The 20,048-nt window shown below is 48.3% G+C and overlaps 1 pseudogene; it reads right to left on the reverse strand.

Moving 5' to 3' along the window:
* Nucleotides 1–3,023: 3,023 nt before the first annotated feature.
* On the reverse strand, nucleotides 3,024–3,938 carry LOC119002937 (mediator of RNA polymerase II transcription subunit 25-like; annotated as a pseudogene).
* Nucleotides 3,939–20,048: the final 16,110 nt, after the last annotated feature.

A 20,048-nucleotide genomic window follows, 5' to 3' on the forward strand; every position in this document is an offset into this window, starting at 1 on the left:
CCTGCCGCAGTGAAGCCAAACGCATGAAGCAGGTGCTAGTACAAGAGGAAAGAGGTTTATTCAGGAGCCACAACCTGGCAGATTGATGGACTCCGTTCTCAAAGACCACTTCCTGCTTCCTGCTCAAGCCCACAGTTGTAATAGGGACGGGGAGGGGAGGGCTTTTTCCCGTCCAATTATCTTGCTAGCTTTTGGCACGCTCAGGCCTTGTCCATTTGTAGCTCTTGGCATGCTCAGTTTAAGAGCTCCCCCGCCCTGCCACCATCTTGGCCACGCAGGGAGACTCCCCGGTGTGCTGACTGTCTATAGTAATGGGTAGAGGAAGGGATGCTGACCCTTCCCTGGGAGGAAGTTCTGGTACCCTCTGCAGAGGGTCCTCAGGAGCCTGAGGAAGAGGGCTGAGGAGGTTTCTGGCCAGTTCTGTGCATACCCTGTCCTCTGCAGCTTAGGTGACCGGGGAAATGAGGTGTCACAAGACCCTCCAGGGAGCAGTGCTAGATAGCTTTTACTGCTTCAGCCTCTTAGTCTTGTCTTTGTTGTTTCATTCATTCATTCTTTCACTCATTCGCTCAGTTATTCACCCATGGTAATACAGTGGTTGAGGCTGTGGACTCTGGAGCCAGATGCCTGGGTTCAAACTGTAGCTCCCTCCCGAACTAACGGTATGCCCTTAGGCCAGTCACATAAGGTCTCTGTGCCTCAGCATCTTTATCCATAAGATGGAAGTAATAATAGCATTGAGGGGATCGCTGAAGTATCAAAGGAGTGGAATATATACATTGCTTGGAGCAGTGTGTGACACCCAGTAAGTGCCATGTAAGTGTTTGTTGTATTCGTTTGTTCAGTCATACTGGTCCCCAGTCCCTACTGGGGACCAGGTACCTTTCCAGGATCCTGGGAACCCAATGTTATATAGGAAACCAAAATAATTCAATCATATAAAATTATGTAAGAATAATGAGGAGACTAAGGTACTAAGATGGAGACTGAAAGGCAGGGGACGTACTCTGCACAGGGTGGCCAGGTGGGGCCTCGCTGGAGGGAGACCTTCACTCTGAGACCTAAAGGAGCCCAGGACGTGGAGAGCGGGAGGAAGAGTGCTCAGGCAGGAAGGAGCACCATGCACAAAAGGCTCGAGCTGGAGAAGAAAGACCAGTAGGGCTGGAAGATGAGAGAGGGGCCCGAGGGGCAGGCAGAGGCTGGCCGCTCACTCCTGGTAAGGACTTCATTATGAGTGCAGGTGTGTGTCGGGGAGCGGGGGTAGGGCAAACCTTAGGGACTGGTAGACAGGGAATGGTGTTGGTCAGATTTAGGTTTTTGAAATTCATCCTCTAGCATTGGCTGGGTAGCTCAGTTGGGTAGAGTGTCATCCTGATGACCCAAGGTTGCAGGTTTGGGGCCCCATCAGGGTACATACAAGAACCAACCAATGAATGCATAAATGAGTGGAAAAACAAACCATTGTTTTTCCCTCTTGCTCTCTCTCTTGCTCCATGTCCCTTCCCCCTTCTCTCTAAAATCAATAAACAAAATTTAAAAAACGATTTTCCTGAACCTTCCTCATGATTGTTTTTTTTTTAATTTTATTTTAAAATTTATGCACAGTAAATTTTACCCCCTTTGGTATACAGTTCTCTGAGTTTTTACAAATACATTAAGTATAACCATCACTGCAGTCAAGATGCAAGCACAGTTCCACCCTGGCTGGAGTGGCTCAGTGGATTGAGTGCCAGGCTGTGAATCAGAGGGTTGTCCCAGTCAGGGCGCATGTCTGGGTTGCGGGCCAAGTCCCCAGTTGGGGAGTGTGTGAGAGGCAACCACACATTGATGTTTCTCTCCCTCTCTTTCTCCTTCCCTTCCCCTCTCTCTAAAAAAAATAAATAAAATCTAAAAAATAAAGATTCAAGTACAGTTCCATCATCTCCCAAAACTCTTTTAGGCTTCCCTTTGTAATCTAAACCCCTCCCAGCCCCTGGCAACAAATGATCGATTCCCATAATTTTGCCTTTTTAAGCATGTTAAAAAATGTTTAACCAAGTGTTGAGTAAATGAAATCGTACATCTAGCATTTTGCACCTGATTTTAAGAGAAAGCGTGCATTTGAGAGTTATTTATGTTGTGATTTCAGTGGTTTGTTCCTTTCTCTCACTAAGGGTGGTAGTGTTCCATTGTCGGAGGTATCAGTTTCCTATGTCTGATTACCACAGACTTGGTTGTTTAAAGCAACAGAGATGTACTTTCTCACAGTTGTGGAGGCTAGAAGTTCGCCATCAGTGTCACTGGGCCAAAGTCAAGGTATTGACAGGGCACCTGGATGCTTCTGGGGAGAGTCCTTTCCTTGCAAGTTCAGCCCCGGGTGGCCACTGGTGGCCCTTGGCTTATGCCACATCGCTCCAGTCTCTGCCTTTGGGGTCGCAGTCACCGCTTGTCTGTCTGGAGTTAAATCTCCCCTTGCCTTCCTCTTATAAGGATGCACGTGAATCTCCCCATCTCAAGATCCTCAATCACATCGGCAGTCTTTTTTGTTTTCCCCATACTGGTAACATTCATAGGTTTCATGTTTTGAGACGTGGTATCCTTCAGAGTGCCATTATTTAGCCTTCCGCATAGGAATAGGCCTCAGATTACTTATTCATTCACCCATTTGGGTCATTTCCAGTTTGGTGTAATTAGAAATATAGCTGCCATAAAATTTGCATGAGGTCTATTTTGGGAACTAAGTTTCATATCTCTTGGTTAAATTTCTATGACTGACAGTAGCTGGGGCAAATAGTAGTATATGTTCAACATTATAAGAAACTGCCAAACTGTTTCCAAAGTGGTTGCACCATTTTGCATTCCCACTGGCAGTGTATGAGAATTCCAATTCCTTTACATCCTTGTCAACACTTGGTATTGTCGGTTTTTCTGATTTTAGCCATTCTGGTGGGCGTTGAGTGGTATTTCTTTATGGTTTTAATTTGTATTTCCCTAACAACAGTAATGTTGAGTATTTTTTAATGCATTGAATTTGTGTGCATATATGTATGAAAAGGAACTTTATTGAGTGTCAGGGGTTTGAATGAGATCCATGAGGATGTTGTCCTCCATGATGCTGGACTGTGGGCCTGGCTGGGGGACTGGGTCCAGGGGACCAGGTCCGGACCCCCCATTCAGCAGCATCTGACCTAGCAGTGGAGCTGGTGGGGGAAGCTGTGCAGGCCAGGACTGGGTGGGCAGTGGATACCGAAGGGAGGGCCTTGGCTAGGGTTGCCCCAGGCTTTGGTGTAGTGGGGGCAGCAATGCAGGTACCCCTGGTGGCTGGAGGTGGTGGAGGGAAGCCTGCAGTGGGGGTATCCTGGTCTGGGGCAGCAGTGGGTTGAAGAAGGCTCCACAGTTGGGGATTGGCCCCAGGGTTCTGAGGCTGAAGGATAGCTCCAGGAGAAGGTGAGCTAGGGCCTACTTTAAGAGGGCCTTGAGCAGTGCCTAGGGGTGGCCTGGGCAGCACCCTGGGGCTAGGGCTGTCCCATGCCTACAGAAACCCCCAAAGTGCCCTGAGGCTCAGGCTGCAGTGGGCAGAGCTGTGAGGCTCTTGCCTGGTCGTTTAGAATGGGGCCCAGCATGAGGGGTGCCTGCTGTGCCCATCCCACACTGTTGCTGCAGCTTCTGCTGCTGAACCTGTTTGTGGTTGGTGATGACCTGCTGGATACCATTGATGAAACCATTCTGGTCCTAGGGGATGAGGCCCATGAAGACAAGTACCAGGAGCCTAAGCAGGTGCACCTTTCAGGGGACGCTGCGGGGGAAGTGCATGCATCCCATGAAGCTGTTGCCCACGATGCAGTAAAAGCCTTTGAGGGACTCCAGATCCTTGTTGGTGAAATGGAACTAGACAATCCTTGAATTCTGGAACAAAAGGACCAGTTTAGTCAGCACCTGCTTGGAGATGAGCTGCGTGATCAGCTACCAGGGCAGGGACTCAGACACGGTGCCCACCTATCAGTTCTCTATGGGAAGGGCTCAGGAAAGGAAGAGCTGCCTCTCCAGCTCTTGCCTTGATGCCAGACAATTAATTTCCTCCCCAGATGTCTCTGGTGCCTTTTGAGCTCCTGCCTCAGCACTGGAGCTCAGAGGAAATGAGTCTAAATAAGTCCGTGTGTAGGCCCTTTAAGAAGAGCCTTCTGGGACTCCAGGAGCCCTCCGTCTCACTCGGCCTCAATCCCTGCTGGTTTTCACAGCCAGAACTTATGGGGACCTCTCTTCCTGGCACTGAAGCCCTGGGCCGGGGGCCCTGATCCTCAGGGGGAACTTCTATACCCAAGATATTCCTCCCAATTTTTATCTGCCACACGTGGGTATGGGACCAGCCTGTTCCGCATCTCCACTTCTCCTACCAGTCTCGGAGTGGCTTCTTCTTTAAATCCCTGGTTTTAGGACTTCTATTTAGCTATACTTCAGGTGGTTCTGAATGATGGTTGTTTCACAGTTCAGTTGTAATTGTGATGTGGTTGTGGGAGGATTTGGGCACGGTGTTTACCTGTGCTGCCATCTTAACTAGAAGTCCCTGCCCCGTGTTCCTGCAGAGGAGTGCCTGCCTATTCTTCTCTGCCCCCTTTTTGATGACTCTCCTGTGCTTCCTGCATAAGCCCTCCCATCCTGAACAAAAGCCTCTTAGTTTCCACTAAGGTCTTATGTCATACTTGGGAAGCATTTTTGAACTGGCTGAGTGCTTGTTGACAAGAATTTCTCAAAACTGTTTTGTTCTTTGCATGTAGACCACATGATAATGCCTTTCGTGGGCGGCTCTGAGCTGCCTCTGAATTCTTAAACTGTGCAAAATGTCTGTCGGGGTCAGAGCTGCCCCCTTATTAGAGTCCGGGCTGTCCTTTCACGTTCATGGAAACACAGTTTTTCTGCAGGGCCCGTTTTCACAGAGCAAATTGTGCACCGCTGCCGTGTTGTCAGTATTAAAAAATTGGTAGTATCGAATGTTGCCAACAGAAGAAACGGGCTTATTCTGTAGATTTTCAGTGTAAATGGAAATTTTGGAGGCACCCAGGAGGCAATCTATTAAATAGTTTTTGTGTGAAAATAAGAATTTAGATCCTCTCCTTCTTTTTTTTCCTCCTTTCCCCTCTCTAAAAGTAAAATAAATAAAAATATTTATTTTTTAAAAAATCCCTGGCTGGTGTGGCTCAGTGGATTGAATGCCAGCCTGTGAACCAAAGGGTTGCAAGTTTGATTCCCAGTCACAGTACATGACTGGGTTGTGGGCGAGGTCCCCAGTAGGGAGCATTCAAGAGGCAACCCCACATTGATGTTTCCCTCTTTTTCTCCCTCCCTCCCCATCTCTAAAACTAAAATAAATAAAATATTTTTAAAAAAGAATTTAGAGCAGTGACTTTTCATATACTCAACATGCCACCTGATCAAGATATTAAACATAATCCACATGACTTCCCTCCTTTTCCCTTATAGTTACTTCTCCCAAAGGCCCTCCTGTTTTCTAGCACCTGTCAACCAATGCTTCTTGGCCCCAACTCAATGCCAAAAGCAATCCCCACTTTGGGGTGCCTGTGAAGAACAAACTATTCAGTGCAAAACAGCTCAATTGCAATACAGCACAACTATGAAAACAACAGTGCCGCAAGGCGGTCCTGGTATAACAGGGTGCAGCTGTTACTGAACAGGGGTCCAAGGGGGGGGCAATACTGGGCCCACCGAGGGATGCCAAAAACTGCTACAGAAAAGAGGGGCCCCTCCCAAGGACTATATACTAATACCTACCAGGCTCTTCTGTCCGCTGCCAATTGGAAAGACATCTCTCAATGCCAGAGATTTGTGAAAAGGAAACAAAATGTTTATTTAATGCTATTCAGGCCTAATGCCTTCCTTAAAATATCAAAGTCCTTTAGGGTATACACCTACACACACACACAAACACACACACACCGCTCCCTTCTCCCACTGTCCCAACTCTGAGTACCGTAAATCAGGAAAAGAGCACATGTCTGTTTTTCAGGTCACTGGCACTGTGAGCTATGTCGCCTGTCCAGGCAGGATCTCCAATTAATCCAAAGTCATGTGGCACCTTCCACTAGCAAGAGTTCTTTGTATCAAGTTCCAGTCAAAGTCTCTCCTGCTTTCCAGGCCACTCGGCCAAAGGGAGCGCCCCAAAGCTGTGTGGGCCTCTCCACCAAAAGCGCGTGTCTTTCTTCTTCACCTGGCCGCAGGGATCTCCATTCTGGCAAAGCTGCGTGGTTTTCCCTTTTCACCTGGGAAAGAGGGGGTCCTAACTCTGTTGAAACCACATGGCTTTCTCTTCTAATGGCTACAGGGGTCTACATCTTTCCAAAACAGCATGGCTCTCCCCCTCACCTGGCCAAGAGGGGGTCCTCACTCTGCTAAAGCCACATGACTTTCCCTCCAATGGCTGCTGGGTCTGCCTTCTTCCAAAACAGCATGGCTCTCCCTTGTCACCTGGGCAAGTGTGGCCTCATGTCCTAAAGCCAATCCATTCCAAACTCTCAACGCAGGCACTGCCTCAGAGCATCACCCCCAGTTACNAAACTGCTACAGAAAAGAGGGGCCCCTCCCAAGGACTATATACTAATACCTACCAGGCTCTTCTGTCCGCTGCCAATTGGAAAGACATCTCTCAATGCCAGAGATTTGTGAAAAGGAAACAAAATGTTTATTTAATGCTATTCAGGCCTAATGCCTTCCTTAAAATATCAAAGTCCTTTAGGGTATACACCTACACACACACACACAAACACACACACACCGCTCCCTTCTCCCACTGTCCCAACTCTGAGTACTGTAAATCAGGAAAAGAGCACATGTCTGTTTTTCAGGTCACTGGCACTGTGAGCTGTGTCGCCTGTCTAGGCAGGATCTCCAATTAATCCAAAGTCATGTGGCACCTTCCACTGGCAAGAGTTCTTTGTATCAAGTTCCAGTCAAAGTCTCTCCTGCTTTCCAGGCCACTCGGCCAAAGGGAGCGCCCCAAAGCTGTGTGGGCCTCTCCACCAAAAGCACGTGTCTTTCTTCTTCATCTGGCCGCAGGGATCTCCATTCTGGCAAAGCTGCGTGGTTTTCCCTTTTCACCTGGGAAAGAGGGGGTCCTAACTCTGTTGAAACCACATGGGTTTCTCTTCTCATGGCTACAGGGGTCTACATCTTTCCAAAACAGCATGGCTCTCCCCCTCACCTGGCCAAGAGGGTGTCCTCACTCTGCTAAAGCCACATGACTTTCCCTCCAGTGGCTGCGGGGTCTGCCTTCTTCCAAAACAGCGTGGCTCTCCCTTTTCACCTGGGCAAGTGTGGCCTCATGTCCTAAAGCCAATCCATTCCAAACTCTCAACGCAGGCACTGCCTCAGAGCATCACCCGCAGTTACATCCTGGATCCAAGCCACTCCCTTCTCCCTGGCCCAAAACTTGGCCACAGCTATTTAACATATCTATGAAACCAGTAAAAGGTTATAGATATGTTAAATGACCATTCCAGAGGTTAGCTGTGAAACTGTTGCTATGCAAAACAGCTCTCAATGGCCCTGCTCCATTCGTCCCTTCCCCCTGGGGGTGGTGGTGGTGTGAGGACATCTTAATATTTCCTGGACACCTTGAGTTCTGGACCCCATTCCAAATTCTTTTCTGGGGCCCCCCTCCTGGCTGTGCCCTGTTACACAGCCAAGAGGGGGGCCCCAAATAGGGATTTGGAACGGGGTCCAGAACTCAAGGTGTCCAGGAAATATTAGGATGTCCTCCACCCCCCACCCCCCCCACTCCCCGCGCCCAGGGGGAAGGGATGAATGGAGCAGGGCCATTGAGAGCTGTTTTTGCATAGCAACAGCTTTGCAGCTAACCTCTGGAATGGTTATTTAACATATCTATAACCTTTAACTGGTTTCATAGATATGTAACCATGGCCACAGCTATTTAACATATCTATGAAACCAGTAAAAGGTTATAGATATGTTAAATAGCTGTGGCCATGCTCTGAGCCAGGGGGGTGGAAGTGACTTCCACCCAAGATGTAACTGGGGGCAGGTCCCCCAAGTTACAGCTCCTGCCTGCGTGAGAGCTTGGAGATGATTGGCTCCATGATGTGGGGCCACACCTGTCCAGACCCACTATGGCAGCCCAGTAAAGCTGGAAGGATATGGGAGTGCTGGCAAGTGTAGCTGATTGTGGGAGGAGTCGGAAATGGGGCTGCAGAGGAGGATTGGTGCAGAGATTTAAACCCAGACTCGGCAGCCATGTGGGAGAGGACCACGTGGCTGTGGNCATTTAACATATCTATAACCTTTTACTGGTTTCATAGATATGTAACCATGGCCACAGCTATTTAACATATCTATGAAACCAATAAAAGGTTATAGATATGTTAAATAGCTGTGGCCATGCTCTGAGCCAGGGGGGTGGAAGTGACTTCCACCCAAGATGTAACTGGGGGCAGGTCCCCCGAGTTACAGCTCCTGGCTGCGTGAGAGCTTGGAGATGATTGGCTCCATGATGTGGGGCCACACCTGTCCAGACCCACTATGGCAGCCCAGTAAAGCTGGAAGGATATGGGAGTGCTGGCAAGTGTAGCTGATTGTGGGAGGAGTCGGAAATGGGGCTGCAGAGGAGGATTGGTGCAGAGATTTAAACCCAGACTCGGCAGCCATGTGGGAGAGGACCACGTGGCTGTGGCAGTGAGGAGAAAGCCACACGCGGTCTGGCCAGAGTGCAGACCCCCGCAGCTCTGGTAGAAAGAAGAACCATGTGTTTTTGGCCAGAGTGGGGACCCCTGTAGCTTTGGTAGAAGAGGATCATGCAGCTTCAGGGTGCTCCCTTTGGCCACGTGTCCTGGGAAGCAGGAGACACTTTGCCTGGAAAATGGGTACAAAGAACTCTTGCCAGTAGGTGCCACATGGCTTTGGATTAATTAGAGATCCTGCCTGGACAGCGACACAGCTGAGGGTGCCAGAGTCCTGAAACACCAATGTGTGCTTCTTTTCCTGAGTTATGGTACCTCAAATTAGGGAAGGGAGATAAGGAAGCACTGTGTGCATCTGTGGGTATCCTAAAAAACTTTGGTATTTTAAATGAAGATGTTAGGTCACTACTTTAACTGTGTATAGCATTAAATAAACATTTCCTTTCCTTTCCACAAATCTCTGGCATTAAGAGACATCTTTCCTATAGGGCTTCGGACATAACAAACCTTGGCTCCTTTTGTTCTGTACCACTGGGGCCCTGCCCCCTTAGCTAGAAAGCTCTGCTCTGCTTTTTGCCAGTCTGTTTTGCACTGCCCTAGTCTGCTCCACTGTGCTTTGGTCGGCTTTGTTCTGTGCTAGTCTGCTCCGGCCCACACATGGCCTGGTCTGGTGAGACAGCTTCAGTGTTTCAGCTCAGCCAGGCATAGCAGCCTCTAGTATCCAGTGGAAAGGGAAAGAAAGTTCACTGAACCCCAGAGAGGGACTGGGTTATATAGATAGAAGCCCCCACCCTGATCTCTGATTGGTCTGTCCTCGTGCAAGGGAGGACTACAAATTGTCACACCTTGATCCAAAAGGCACTGTCCTGATTGGTCAGAATAGAGCCTCTCTGGTTGGCTGGAGCTGTGCAGCTCTGATTGGATGAGGAAAGCCTCAGTTCTATAGATTGAAATAGGATTCCAGAATCTCCTCTATAAGGGCTGGCTCAGTTGGCAGACACAGTGGAGACAGGCAGTGTAGTGCGGAGGCAGGTGGTTCATTCCTGGCTCCCCCCCTGAAGTGCAGTTTGTATGAGAGGCCTCTGTGTAGAAACAGCAGCTAGGCTCTCTCTCTTTCTCTTTCTCTCATTTGGAACCCAATTAGCCACCAGGAGTTCTTATTAGTAAATGTCTTCTTTCTCAAGGTTCACACATTGTAGGTCAATTTTGCTTATCTTTGAACTTCTCTTTAATGGAATTATACAGGATGCTCTTTTCGCATCTGGCTTTTCTTTCCTTTTTTGTTTTTTGATATAGTTTATTGATTATGCTTTTATAGTTGTCCCATTTTTTCCTCCTTCATTCCCCTCTACCCTGCAGCCCCCTCCCACCCACATTCCCCTACCTTAGTTTATGTCCATGGGTCGTACATATAAGTTCTTTGGCTTCTCCATCTCCCCTACTATTCTTAACCTCCCCCTGTCTATTTTACACCTACCATTTATGTTTCTTATTCCCTGTACCTTTACCCCCATTCCCCTCCCTCCCCTCCCCACTGATAATCCTCCATATGATCTCCATTTCTCTGATTCTGTGTCTGCTCTAGTTATTTGCTTAGAATGTTTTTTGTTTTTAGATTCAATTGTTGGTAGTTGTGAGTTTGTTGTCATTTTACTATTTATAGTTTTGATCTTCTATTTCTTAGATAAGCCCCTTTAACATTTCATACAATAAGGGCTTGATGATGATGAACTCCTTTAACTTGACCTTATCTGAGAAGCACTTTATCTGCCCTTCCATTCTAAATGAAAGCTTTGCTGGATAGAGCAACCTTGGATGTAGATCTTCGCCTTTCGTGACTTGGAATACTTCTTCCCAGCCCCTTCTTTCCTTCTTTCCTGTAAGGTTTCTTTTGAGAAATCACCTGATAGTCTTATGAGAATTCCTTTGTAGGTAACTGTCTCCTTTGGTCTTGCTGCTGTTAAGATTCTCTCTTTATCTTTAATCTTGGGTAATGTAAGTATGATGTGCCTTGGTGTGTGCTTCCTTAGGTCCAATTTATTTGGGACTCTGAAATTCCTGGATTCTCTGAAAGTCTGTTTCCTTTGCCAGATTGGGGAAGTTCTTCTTCATTATTTTTCAAAAAAGTTTTCGATGTCTTGTTCTTCCTCTTCTTCTGGCACCCCTATGATTCTGATGTTGGAACATTTAAAGTTGTTCTAGAGGTTCCTGAGCCTCTCCTATTTTTTTGAATTCTTGTTTCTTCATTCTGTTCTGCTTGAATGTTTATTTCTTCCTTCTGCTCCAAATCATTGATTTGAGTGCCTGTTTCTTTCCCATCACTGTTGGTTCCCTGTACATTTCTCTCCATTTCACTTTTCATAGTCTTCACCTTTTCCTCTATTTTGTGAACATACTCAACCATTTCTGTGAGTATCCTGATTACCAGTATTTTGAACTCTGCATCTGATGGGTTGGCTCTCTCTTCATTACTTAGTTTTATTTTGGGAGCTTTGATCTGTTCTTTCATTAGGGGTGTATTTGTTTGTTTTAGTGCAGCTGTTACTTTATGAGAGGCAGAGACTTAGGTGTTCACCAGGGTGGGGCAACCCACAACATTGCTGTTGTGGCACTGTGTGTGGGAGGGGCCCAAGAGGGAATACTGCCACTTGCTTGGCTATCCATCCACTTTCAGTCACTTCCTCCACTACCCCCAAGCAAATTGAACCCTTATGGTGCTGATTCCCAGGTGGGTGGGTTTGCGTATGTTCTAGGACCCTGTGGGTCCCTCCAACAAACTCTCCTGTGAGGCTGGGAGTTTCTCCATATACCCCCACCCTGCAATTCTTATTGCCAGAGGTTTTGAGGCTTTATTTCCCTGCACTGGAACCCTGGGTTGAGTGGTCTGTCTCGCTCCCCAGTTGTCTCTCCGGGTTTCTCTGCATGCAAATGTGGCACCACCCGCTCCTCCAGCTGCCACCTCTCTGCACGTCCTCTCTGGCCAGGGCGCCCCTCTCTGCCTCTCCTACCGGTCTGAACAAATGTTTCTTCTTCAAGTCCTTGGTTGTCAGACTTCCATACAGTTCAATTTTCTGGCAGTTCTGGTTGTTTGGTTTTGTTTTTAAATTTGTTGTTATCCTTCTTTTGGTTGATCGAGGAGGCAAAGTGTGTTAACCTGTGCCTCCATCTTGCCCAGAAATCTTCTTTTCTTTGTTATTGTGGTAAAATGTATATAATGTAAAAGTTACCATTTTGCGTGAATGGTTTAGTAGCATTGAGTAAATTCTAATGTTGTGTAACCATCACCACTGTCCATTTGTAGAACTTTTTCACCATCCTAAACAGAAGCATTGTTCCCCTTAGATAATGGTTTACCTCTCTACCTTCTCCCTAGCCTCTAATAATCACTGATCTACTTTTTGTGTCTATAAATTTCCTATCCTAGGTACCTCATATAAGTCCCCTTTGATATATTTTCCCTTGGGAAAAAATTGCTTATAATCAATATACAACTTTTGTGTACAGCTTCCTCTGCTTAGTGTAATGTCTTCAAGCTTCACGCACATTGTAGCATTGGAACTTCTTTCCTTTTTTTTTAAGACCTATTTTTTAACTGTGATAAAAAATTTGCCCTTTTAATCATTTTAAATGTGTAATTCAGTAGGTTTTCAAAAAGATATCTTCCATGTCTCTACTTAACTTTTTAAACATATTTATTACAGTTATAATGAATAGTTTTGGAGTGTGTGGTCAGACAAGACATAGTAATGTGGCTGAGACATTTGTTGCTCAGGACAGCATGTCCTGCCAAGTGGGACTGTCTTTCACCCCAGGATTTCAAACCTGGGATGACTGGGGAGATGACAGACCCTTGGATGGAGGAGTAGACTGGTTTTGAAAAGATAGAGGAATTGGGTTTTAGGCAAGATGAATGAGGATTAGTTACTGTGGAAAAAATGAGCTCACAGGGCAGTGAAATTACCTGTAGGATGCTGTAATGATGGATCCATGTCAGTATGCATCTGTCCAAACCCACAGAATGTACACCACAAAGAGTGAACCCTCATGTCAGCTGTAGACTTCAGGTGATAATGATGTGTCAGTGGAGGGTCCTCACTTGTAACAAATGTGCCGCTCTCGTGGGGGATGTTGATAATGTGTATGTATGAGGGAGGGGGACATGGGAAGTCACTGTACCTCAGTCCCCTCGATATTGCTATGGACCTGAAACTGCTCTAAAAACAGCCTCTCTTTTAATATAAAGTCAGTCATATTAGGGTGATTTTATGATTTTAGGGATGACTTACTTTTTCACCTTTGGAAAGCCCGTCTTCTTTTGCAATAATTGTATGTGTACATGTACCACATGTATATTTGGTTCCGGGGGATAACTGTGGTGATACTGGTACATCTGAGTCTTTTATCCATGATAGCAACCCTAACCCATTTTTGTTTATTCTGTATAGCTATATGGATCTCTCACACAAACTCCCAGGCCCTTTTGGGCAAAATGAAAAGCTAACAAGAACTTTCTGAACATTTAGGAGAGAGCAGTAGATCCTTAGCTGTTTGTGTAGCCCTGGAGATCTTCGGTATATATAACCCAGATGCTAGAACCTTCTGCTCAAGGGAGGGACTCTCTGCCCAGCCCCCAGTGTGTATCAGGCTGGGCCACAGTATAACAGGGTGCTGTCTTCCTCTGGCGGCAGGCATGGCAAACCCAGTGGAGGGGTCCTCTTGGTAATAGTATATTGTACACCCACCTTGGGTCTGTTCTGTAACAGTTTTTAGCATCCCTCAGTGGGCTAATAATTGCCTGTGGCAGACCGACCCCCTCAGGTGCCAGAGAGTGAGACTTCAGAATTTCCCCAATATCTGAGATTTCTCTGCATTCCTTCTGAGGGCATCGGCCACCAATCATGCCCGGAAAGGTGGAAAGGAAATGAAATGGGGAGGGAAGAGACATGAAAGTGTTTTGGTCAAAAACTTGGTTTCTCGGTACTCTTGGAATAATGGAGTTGGAATTGTGGGCAATAGCTGGGGAAATACCCAGTTTTTATGCCATCTGTATCCTTCTTGCTCTGAATTTTTGCATGCTTTGTTGGAACAGTATGAGTAGTTCTGAGCCGGTTCCTAAGTGGAGCCCACTGGGTAGAATTCTAAGGGATTGGGAGAGCTACTGTTGTAAGTCGACATACAAGAATCCCTTGTGGAAGCAGTTATTGATTTATTATTGTAACATGGTGTGGCCTACTTGTGTTTTGAGTGATGAGCTCGTTACAGAACAGAGGTCCAAGGGGGGTGGGGATGGCAATATTTGGCCCACCCAGGGGCACCAAAAACTGTTACAGAACAGATACACTGGGGCCCAGACTCCAGAGGATGGTATGCTAATACCATCCAGACCACCTACTGGGCTCGATCATCCATCACCAATTAGAAAGACATCTCTCCATGCCAGAGATTTGTGAAAAGGAAAGGAAATGTTTACTTAACGCTGTATAGACCTAACGTAGTAACCTAATGCCTTCATTAAAATATCAAAGTCCTTTAGGTTTTCCACCTATGCACACAACGCTCCCCTCTCCCCCGGCCCTAATTCAGGGTACCATAACTCAAGAAAAGAAGCACACATCTGTGTTTTCAGCTCTGTCAGCTGTGTTGCCCTCCAGGCAGGATCTCTAATTAATCCAAAGTCACGTGGCACCTTCTTATGGTCCACTGGCAAGAGTTCTTTGTTCCCATTATTCCAGGCAAAGTCTCTTCTGCTTCCCAGGTCACGCAGCCAAAGGGAGCACCCCAAAGCTGCATGGGCCTCTTCTACCAAAGCTGCAGGGGTCCACACTCTTCCAAAAGTGTGTGGCTTTCTTCTTCACCTGGCTGCAGGGGTCCCCACTCTGGCAAAGCCACGTGGTTCTCCTTCACCTGGCCAAGAGGGGGTCCTCACTCTGCTAAAACCGCGTGGCTCTCTCTGCTAAAGCTACATGGTGATTCTCTCTCACATGGCAGTGGGAGTCCCCATTCTGGCCAAAGTGTGTGGTTCNGAGCACCCCAAAGCTGCATGGGCCTCTTCTACCAAAGCTGCAGGGGTCCACACTCTTCCAAAAGTGTGTGGCTTTCTTCTTCACCTGGCTGCAGGGGTCCCCACTCTGGCAAAGCCACGTGGTTCTCCTTCACCTGGCCAAGAGGGGGTCCTCACTCTGCTAAAACCGCGTGGCTCTCTCTGCTAAAGCTACATGGTGATTCTCTCTCACATGGCTGTGGGAGTCCCCATTCTGGCCAAAAGTGTGTGGTTCTCCCCCTCAGTGGCTGTGGTGTCTGGGTTTAAATCCCCGCGCCAATCTTCCTCTGTACCCCTATTTCCAACTCCTCCCACAATCAGTTACACCTGCCAGTATTTCGATATTATTGCAAGTTTACTGGGCTGCCATTGTGAGTCTGGGCAGGTGTGGCCCCATGTCCTGGAGCCAATCTTCTCCAATCTCCCACGCAGGTGCTGTAACTCGAGGGACCTGCACCCTAGTTACATCTTAGAGGGGGAAGTGACTTCATTCCTCTAGCTCCAAGCCTGGCCACAGCCATTTAACATATCCAAGTGACCCGCCAAAGGCTATAGATATGTTAAATGACCATGCCATGGATTAGCTACAAGGCGGTGGCTGTACAAAATAGCCCTGCATGTTCCTGCTTCATGTGTCCCTTCCCCCAACTCACACCTGTGGGGGAAGGGGTGAGGACATCTTATATGTCTCTCCAATATTCCCATACACCTTGAGTTCTGGACACCATTCCAAATCCTTTTTAGGGGGGGGGCCCTCTTGGCTGCACCCTGTATCAAGCTGAGGTGGCCTGTGAATGTTCCGTGAGTTACTGCATTATTATGAGATTGAAACAGCATTGCTGATGGCATGAACTATTGGAAGAACTCCACTATCTTAATGCATTTATAATATTGCACAATAGCCTTATGCCAGAGACAGAGAAGCATGTAATGGTCCAGAAGGGAAAAGTGGTCTCAGGTCCCCTCCCTGATAGTAGAACACAGGGGGAGAGAGATGATGAGGAAATAAACCTCATTAATGCTCTGAACCCAGAGAATGGGCACTCTCAGGCAGAGGGAACTTCCGTAGTGCTGTTACCTTCTCGGGAGGTGGGGCCCGCCACGGCTCTCTCCTGTGCAGGTGGGAGAGGTATCTGCCCCCTCTGCAGATCTCCCAGGACCCACGCTNCACAATAGCCTTATGCCAGAGACAGAGAAGCATGTAATGGTCCAGAAGGGAAAAGTGGTCTCAGGTCCCCTCCCTGATAGTAGAACACAGGGGGAGAGAGATGATGAGGAAATAAACCTCATTAATGCTCTGAACCCAGAGAATGGGCACTCTCAGGCAGAGGGAACTTCCATAGTGCTGTTACCTTCTCGGGAGGTGGGGCCCGCCATGGCTCTCTCCTGTGCAGGTGGGAGAGGTATCTGCCCCCTCTGCAGATCTCCGAGGCACCCACTCCACCTTCCCAGGTGGGAGGGGCCTTCGAGGTCTCCCTGGCTCCCCAGACCAGAGTCCTGGTGCCCCTGCCATCACAGGTGGGCGGGGCCTGTGCATTGCCTCCTCTGGGGACAGAGGCCTCAGTGCCCCATCCCCTGTGAGGGGGGGGCATTGCTACAGCACCCCCCAGCTCACAGGGGGAAAGGGCCCAGCTCCCTCTGCAGAGGGTGGAGCCTGCAGGTGGGAGGTGGAGCCTGCAGGTGGTGGGGGGCCTCTGTGGGGCTGCTGCTCTCACAGGTGGTGGAAGTTTCTACGGCTCTGGCCTCACAGGTGATGAGAACTGCCACTGTCGTGGTACCTCCCACTCCACAGGCCGTGGGAGCCACCTCAGTACTGTCTCCTCCTGTAACTGCCCCTGGAGTGGGGACTGCAAAGCCAACTGCTCCACTGCCAGGGGCTGAGGAATGTGTCTCACCCCCCTGACACCCTGAAACTCCCCAGGACACCTCCTATAAACTAGGGGGCCTCCAAAGGTGTAGCCAGCCAATATCCTTTGAGGCAATACCCAATAGGCGGAATGAATGAAGAAGGCCAGCCTGCTGGCTACTATTGAGCCCATACTCCGTTCTCCACTTCGGACTTTCTAAACCAGAGGAATTCCAACCCCTCATATAGGAGTGATCCTCAGAAGATGGCAGATCTTATAGCCTGTATTTTTGCCACTCACCACCCAAACTGGGCAGATGTACAGGCCCTCCTGAACATTTTGCTAACGGCAGACAAAAGAGGGTTGGTTCTAAACAGGGCTGATGGGGAAGCCAGCTTCTCCACAATGAGGACAGCCAGGGGATCCTTGACCCAGTTGAGGCAGGCCCTCGGGTGGACCCTAAGTGGGACCCGAGTAGCAGAGGGGGCTTAGCCTCTTTGAAGCACTACAGAGGGTGCATATTGGAAGGGCTTCGGAAAGGAGTGCCCAAGCAGAGGAGTCTGAACTTGATACGGACTCTCCAGCAAAAGCCAGACGAGGATCCTTCCGAGTTTCTAGGAAGGATCTATCAGGCATGTAGGAAATACACTGATGCTGATCCAGAGGCACCAGAAAATGTGAGGAACGTAAACATGACTTTTATTGGACAGAGTGCCTGGATATCAGAAACAAACTTCAGCGTGTGGACGGAGTACTGGGAATGAGCCCCTCCCAGCTGGTGGACAAAGCATTTAAAGTTTATAATGCCCCAGAAGCCAGGAAGGCAAAATGGGCCACAGTGTTTGTGGGATTAGCCCAGGGAAACCAAAAAAAGCAGGACCCTGGGCCAGAAAAAGGAAACTCATCAGGTGCTTGCCACTGTGCTGGTGGCAACAGGGGCCCTAAGGAGAAGAAGAAAGGCACAGTGGGCATTCATCAGTGTGCCTATTGCAAGGAGGAGGGGCACTGGAGGGATGAGTGCCCATATCACAAAAGGGAAAGTAAGAGTAAGAATCCAGGTCGAATGATGGTAAAGCAGGAAGTGGAGGATGATAACGAATGAGAAGGCCCACGGGCACCACTGGACATCTCCCGACCCATCACCATTTCCCCACGGGAGCCCTGGGTACAAGTGACTGTGGGGAGCAAGCCAATTGACTTCCTTGAAGATATGGGAGCCACATACTCAGTGTTGAACACAAAGTTGACTGGAAAAAGCTCAAACGAAGTAACGGTTACTGGTGTGTCTGGCCAGGTACAGAAACAGACATCCCTGCAACCCCTGGAATGCCAGCTTGGGGGTCAGAAGCTTACACATAGTTTTCTCTGTATTCCTGATTGTCCCATTGTTGGGACACTCCACTGTTGGGCCGAGATTTGCTGTGTAAACTGCATGCACAAATAACCTTTTCCCCCAAGCAACAGCAGCTGTGTGTAGAAGTCCCCACTGGAAAATGCCCTCCAGTTGCGGGCTTTCCTGACCTGTCCTGGAGGCCCCGGAGGTGAACCCTTCCCAGGTGAGAACAGGTGGATCGAACTGTTTGGGCTGATGGAACTCCAGGTAAAGCAGTTAACATGCAACCCGTAAAGATACATCTGAAAGAAGGGGTGCAGGTCCCGCGAAAGCAGTATCCCCTCAAAAAGGAGGCTTTAGAGGGGATCCAGGCAATGTTGCAGACGTTTTTGAAATCAGGATTAATTTGGCCTTGCTGGTCACCCTACCACACTCCCATTTTGCCAGTCAAAAAGCCACACTCAGATGAGTACTGATTTGTACAGGATCCCCGGGCCATCAATGACATTGTCTAGGACATTCACCCTACTGTGCCTGACTCTTACACCCTGTTGACTGTGGTGCCTGGAGATAGCAAATGGTTTTCAGTCCTGAACTTAAAGGATGCCTTTTTCTGCATCCCGATAGATGAGCAGGCTCAGCAACTATTTGCCTTTGAGTAGTAGAACCCAGAGACTAAAGCCACGCTCCAATATTGCTGGACTGTGCTGCCACAAGGATTTAAGAACTCCTGATCATATTCGGGGAAGTGCTGGCAAAAGACTTAAGGGATATTCAGTTGAGATCAGGAGTTCTTTTACAATATGTGGATGACCTGTTAATAGCCAGTAGAAGCTATGAGGATTGTTTGCACCACACCATCACGGTTGCACGATTGGTGCACAACACCATCATGGTTGCACAGCTCTAAATCATTTGGCAAAGAAAGGATATAAAGTGTCCCCTCATAAAGCCCAAATTTGCAAGAGGAAGTGGCATATCTAGGATTTCAACTGAAACAGGGCACCAGGAGTCTGATGGCAGATAGAAAGCAAGCCATTGCTACGCTAAAAGTCCCAGAAACTCTAAGACAGCTTCATGGGTTCTTGGGAATTGCTGGGTTTTGTCGGATTTGGATTCCAAACTTTGGACTCATAGCAAAGCCACTGTATAGTTCCCCAAAAGGACTGGACTCTGAACCCCTAGAATGGACAGGGGATTGTCAAGTAGCATTTGATACTCTGAAGGAGAAACTGGCTTCAGCCCCTGCATTAGGACTGCCGGACTTACTGAAGCCTTTCAAATTGTACATTCATGAAAGGCAGGGGAAAGGACTGGGGGTGCTGACCCAGACCTTGGGAAATGCCCCCCGACCCATAGCCTATCTCTCAAAGAAGCTGGATCACACAACACAAGCATGGCCACCGTGCCTCCCAACAATAGCAGCCACCTGTGACATCTTACAGGAAGCTGAGAAGTTCACCTTGGGACAACCTACTACAGTGTTGGCGCCACATCAGGTTCTGACTCTGTTAGAACAGAGAGGAGGATATTGGCTGATAGCAGGGCGTATGGGGAAATACCAGGCCATTTTGCTGGGCAATCCAAGTGATACCTTGCAGACCACCACCACCCTGAACCCAGCCGCCCTAATCCCAGATATGGAGGGTGACTCTGCCCTTGAGCATGAATCCTTGGCGATAACGGACCAAGTTTATTCTAGCAGGCCGGATCTGACAGACCAGCTGCTGGCGTCACCAGACTGGGAGCTGTATACGCACGGGAGCAGCTTCATGGACAATGGCCAGTGACGAGCTGGATATGTGGTTACAACTGCAGACAAGGTAATAGAAGCTGAAGCCCTTATACCAGGAACCTCAGCGCAAAAGGCTGAACTAATAGCCTTCACAAGAGCCTTACTGCTGTGCCAAGGAAAGAAAGTTAATATACATGCAGAATCTAAGTATGCCTTTATGGTGGTCCATGCCCATGGAGCAATATGGAAAGAGAGAGAGGACTTTTAACCTCGGGGAACAAGGATGTTAAACACGCGGAGGCGATTTTACAGTTGTTAGAGGCAGTGAACGTACCGGACCAGGTTGCTATAATGCACTGCCCAGGACACCAGAGAGATGGTTCCCAAACCAGCCAGGGAAACCAAGTCG

The sequence above is a fragment of the Sturnira hondurensis genome, unplaced genomic scaffold, assembly GCF_014824575.4.
Source record: "Sturnira hondurensis isolate 20B ecotype Veracruz unplaced genomic scaffold, ASM1482457v3 Scaffold0018337, whole genome shotgun sequence".
NCBI lineage: Eukaryota > Metazoa > Chordata > Mammalia > Chiroptera > Phyllostomidae > Sturnira > Sturnira hondurensis.